Source organism: Lottia gigantea, assembly GCF_000327385.1.
Source record: "Lottia gigantea unplaced genomic scaffold LOTGIsca_103, whole genome shotgun sequence".
NCBI lineage: Eukaryota > Metazoa > Mollusca > Gastropoda > Lottiidae > Lottia > Lottia gigantea.
The window spans coordinates 53,625-59,450 of NW_008706824.1; positions in this window are offsets into that span (position 1 = coordinate 53,625).

Sequence of the window (5,826 nt, forward strand, 5' to 3'; positions counted from 1 at the left end):
ATTTAGTCAGTCTTCTCCCCTCCTTAATTCTATTTCAGGAGTCTCTTCCCCAAGGGATATTCTAAGCGATGGAAGAGGAAGGAAAAACCAATTCACTTTTAAAATGCAGTTTATATACACGATCACAAAACACAGGTAAACTAATATGTCCTTAATACTTAACTAAGAAATTATTCATAAAATCGAGTTACCCGGAAACAATCTGTATTTATAAGAGCGTATGGATGACCTTTACCTCAAAGACGTCCTCTAACTTATGTCCTTTTATCTGGCTGGGTAGGATCTCCTTGACTATGCCGTTTTATGCTTAGAATCTTCATCAATTTCAATTGCCAATAGCTACTTTTCAAATCTAGGCACGTGAAATAATTACAGTCCCCTAAAGAAGAAATCAAATCATTCATGTTAGGAAGAGGATAAGAATTTTTTGTAAGCTGATTTTTTGAATTTCCGATAATCAATGCAGAAGCGGCGTTGTCGGGCTTAGGATATGAGCACTATCGGTGATGAATATTCGCTGGAACTGGGTCTGATAACACCAGCTTTTAACATGTCATTTATTTGGGAATCAACTAAACACTTCTTTGACAGTGGCAATTCCACCTAATGGGAGTAAACTTCGTTTTGAACGACGTGGTTTTGAAGTTGTCGTGACTTGAAATTTGAAATTTTTAAAAGCATTTTTCAACTTATCAAAATGGGTGTTGAGCTGAGTATATTCAGTGGACAATATCTCTTGCAAATTATTATTACGGGTAGTAAAACGAAGTAATTTCTGATTTTGTACATCGGGTGTTGTTAAAGCAGCAATAAATTGCTTAAAAACGTCGATAGAATCTTGCAATTCCTTAATTTGCTTTTCAAATGGAACCAAATCAAAGTGGAAATTGAGCACCCAAGTGCTGTAAGAGGCATAAAATATGTTTTGAAATACAAATTGTACGTTATTTGCATAACTTACTTTCCAAATGAGATAACAGCTATGATATTAACAACACTTTATTTACATTCAATAACTGGAGATCTACACTAATCCAAGAAGTATACCCAAGACTCTTAGAATATTAGAACGATCCGATCCTCTCTCCGGGTAAAGAATGAATACCCCAAACCCTAACTACACTCCTATTTATTTCTCCCCCCAGATGGCCAACATATGAAATGTTTCTTTTGTCAAAAGATCCCTTGCTGTTCCTTAACCTAATTGCCATGTCTGACCGATTCCTTTTCTATACCCCTATAGTTTCTTAATCTCTCAGTGTCTCCTTCCCTGCCGACATGGGATATGTCTCCTTTGTATACTATCATCTGTTTCTAATTACTTACGTAAACACCACACCGATGTTAATTCAAAAGTGTTAAAGATTACAGATTAAAGGTTACCACCCGTGATTACCCCTATTAGACTATTACATGTTGAAGGTTACCGACGTGATTCCGTATAGTTTACTTCTGGACTAATGTAGATTAGCAATATAACATATATTAATCTAGAAAATACATAATTATGATTTTCTTGAACAACCCAAAAAAAAAATAAAAGCAAAAAAAAAATAAAAAAAAAATAAAATAAATAAAAAAAATATAATAAACCACAAAAAAATGAAAAGGATAACAAACAAAATAAAAACAAAGCAAATAATATGTCAAACAAGGAAGAATTACTGACGTAGAAATCAAGGAACATGCCCATGCAGATCGAAAAAAATTTTGTTTAAAAAATGGTTGTCCTTCCGGAAATGTCTTAACGATGAAAAAAAAATTATTTCACACATGATGATATGGTATCACCACCTATTTCCAGGAATAACGTTGACACACCTGATGATAGAGATCATCACCTATTTCCAAAAAACAAACACAGCCGGAGGCACACATGTTGATGACGGATCAACACTTATTTCCAAAATAACACACACGTGAGCATTGGTAGGTATCTTCTGGAAATCTTGATAGGTTCGCTGGAGGACGGTATGTGGTAGATTAGGCGATCAATTCAATGGTGCGGGTAATGGTCGTCGTCTTCAGGTTCGGAAACGGGATTGCGTTGAGGTAATCTGTGTGGAATATCTTCCGGGGAAGCTTTCTGGCGTTTCTTTGGAACTGGTAATACTGCCGAATAAGTTGTTGCCAATTGAGTGGTATTTGATGACTGCACTATTTGCCGTTTTAGATTTTTCAATGTCCGTCGAGGTCTGATACATTTATTATAGAAAAATAGGAAGAGAATAAGAGGACGAGCAAGGTGATAAGAGAGACGAGAAAGTAATATAGCCAATGAAGGGATTATCGTGGGATTGGAATACTTGATGTCCTGAATTTCTGAAAGTAAATGGTGTAGACTCTAAGATGGTGAATTTAGGAAGGGTCTTGAGTAAGGTTTTTCCAGAATGAGTGGTGGAATTGGGAAATTGTTTAAGAGTTAAATTGAACAAATATTGGGAGAGATCCAGTAACTTGTAATTAGATTGGCGAATTTGATAGCGACTTTCTGCTTGTAGATAATGAGGTATGGAAAAAGCGGGAAGAGCAACCGACTGGCATGTTTATAATATTAACTCCCTGGGTAATAGGTATATTATTCATCAAATGTTTTGACGGGTCAAAGCAAACAAGATCCAACGAACTTCCTTGAGTGGCATTTAGTAATTGATGATATTAACACGGACACAATTATATGGATAACAATTACTTTAATAAATAACTTGCGAAGTTTCGACGATGATTCTTTCGTCATTATCAAGCAATGATACAAAATAACAAGGCATTCAGAATGTATAGTGTGAGGCAACAATGACAAGGATTAAAACAATAGGAATACATTAATCAATTATGTGGAGGTAATCACAAGGGTGTGTGATTAGAGAAACCATTAAAGGGATGTAGTAATTACTTCTTGATTATAATGGTAGGGTGGTAGTGATTATAATCAAACAATGTGATGATAAATAAAACATAAAAAACTTGACTAGTAAAATACCGGTGACAATCTAAATACAAAATTTAGGGTGGGGTTATTTAATTAAAGGGTCATAGGCATGTGATAAATAAACACCTGTATCCCTTTTAATTTTTGGTTGGTATCTCCTTATGTGAATGGCTTCGGTCAATTGTCTCGTTTTCTTGTTGGTTTGGTGTTTAGTGAGGGCTTCGATATTGCCAATTTTGTGTCGTCGGTTGTTTTTGATGTGTTCAGAAACTGCGGATGTTTGGGTAGGTGCTAGGGATAGCTGTTCTTGCGTTCTGAGATTGAGAGGGCGTCTTGTTTCTCCAACATATTCTTCATTGCAGGACCACGTGATTTTGTAGACACATCCTTTTGGTGCCAGAGGTATTGTGGGTGCCAGTTTTCCATTTGCATGAAGGATGTCCTTGATTGTTGGTCCAGAAGAAAAGGTTGTTTCTATTCCTACGGTTTGTTTGATCAGTCTTCTTATTTGATAGGATACTTTGCCAAGAAATGGGATGGTGATACGAGTTGTTAGTGAAGGGGGTTTGGTGACTTTCGGAGTATTATTGTTCTGCCGGGTTTCGGGATAGCCATTGAGGTTGGTGAAGACATTCTGCAGGTGGTTGAGTTCACTGTCAATAAGTTGAGAATCGCAGATGTTCATCGCACGTCTAGTGAGTGTTGATACTATGCCTTTCTTAACTTGGTTAGGATGGTTAGAGTTGAAGTGGATGTACTGATCCGTGTGTGTTGGTTTTCGATATACGCTAGTATGTAATGAGTTCCCATCTTTGTTAATTAGAACGTCAAGAAATGGTAGCTGATTGTTGGATTCTAGTTCAATTGTAAATTTGATCCTATTCTCTTTGCTATTGAGGTGATGAAGTAGTTGCTGTGCTGTGGTACCTTTCTGAACCAGCAAATCGGTTTAATAGGTGTGGAGGGCTTCTTCTTCAAAGTAAGTCATATAGACTTCAGTGATGAGGGGGGAGAGAGGGCTTCCCATAGGTAGACCATGCACCTGTTCATACAGGTTGTCACCCCAACTGAAAAATGGTTGATTCAATGCATTTTAGAAGAAGATTGGTTATGCTGTCAATCGAGAGTTTGGTATCCAGTGGGTCTGTTAAGTTCAAAATTCGATCACGAAGAATAGTGATGGCATGATTTCTGGGGATGTTTGTGAACAGGTCCACAATTTCGTTTGGTGAGAGATTTAACTATGGGATAAGGTGGGGTGTGTGAAAAGATAACATTACAAGTGTGACGCACTAATTTTCCACTATGCAAAAAAGATACGGAATACATGAAGGAGCAAAATTCGTAGACATTACGGGCTTATCAAAAGTGCAAAATGAGAAAGCGGACTGTTTGCAAAAGGTGACCTCATGGTCATGGAGAAGCATGTAAACGTTTCGGTCAGGGGAAATAGCAAAATCATATGTTACAGAAGTATTATGATTGATGCGAGACGGAACGTGGACAATGTGATATAATTCAAAGATTGGGGATTTTTGGACAAGGGGAATGAGAATTATGATATTAAAAGAATGTTGGCTGGGTACTAAGGTGACGCGGAGGAGAGAGAAATATTTGCGGAGGTTATGTTTGATCAAGGGAAAGGGAAGTTCTGAGGAAGTAGGAATTTGCTGCTGCACTTCTTCCACTCTTCCACGGCCAAAAACAATTGAGCAGACCCTGTGACCCTGAATGGCTTCCATAATCTGACAATGCAAATCTAAAACAGACTGATGAACATCGGGGAACGTGGAATGAAGAATATGAAACACACCCGAAAACTGTTGGGAAAGCTCAACAAAATGAATTTGAGGTTCTAAGCCGTCTCGAATATTTGAATTTAGTTGGGAGATCCATTGAGATAAAGTATTAGTGGAGTTGACTAAAAGATTAATAGAGTGCCTATTCAATGCAACATTCTTGACTGTAGTATTTAAGATGGTTAAGCCGTTTTCGATAACATGTACAATTTTTTGTTGTGACAACTGTAACGAATCAACCTTGTCTCTAATTTTGTCTACTGTGTCTTCGCTAACTGTACCAAAGAGAAAGAACTGCACCAAGGGGCAACAAGCTACGTTTAGAACGACTAGGTTTAGAGGAGGTGGTGACTTGAAGTTATTAAAATGGGTTTCAAGTTTGAAAAATTTTGTGCGCAATTGTTCATATTCTGTGTTTAAAATTTTGACTAAGTTGTCGTTTAAGGCCCGAAACTGTTTAATTGTTTCATGTGCGGGAGACTTGTTGTTCAAAGGAGGCCGTCCACAAAGCAGCATCAAATGTTTCGGGACGATTGCGAATTATCCTTTGAGCCACACTGTCCTTATTAACCCATATACAAAAACGTCAACCAAATGCGACTGAATAAAAGGTGTGCAATATCCTCTGAATTATAAGCATCCTCTGCCAAATTAATTAACTTATCACCAAATGCCTGCACCGATTCACCATGACTCTGCTTGGCCCTGCGCTGGTCAGAATTGTCACTAAATCTAGCCGACAAAATAGCCTTTAAATCACGCCAAGAAATTTGCTTTAATATGTCGTAATACGAAATTGCCTGCTAACCCTGTAGAAGTCTGTAGGGCGAGTCCAACTAACCTTGAATCATTGGCACTAACCGAAAACTCCTGCCTTTTCAATATCCCTGATCCACTCAGAAAACCTTTCACCATCCTCACCAGAAAAATTGCGAACTTGTTGTGGTAAGCCTTGGGCTCGTAACTCTTAACATCAATTTGCTATGTATTCAGTGAGAAATTAGTTGGTTGTTTATGTTTCTGTTAAACGTAGGTAAAGAGATGGACCAGAAAAGAGGGTAGAGATAAGTAGTTATATAGATGCGTATCAGATTCTTG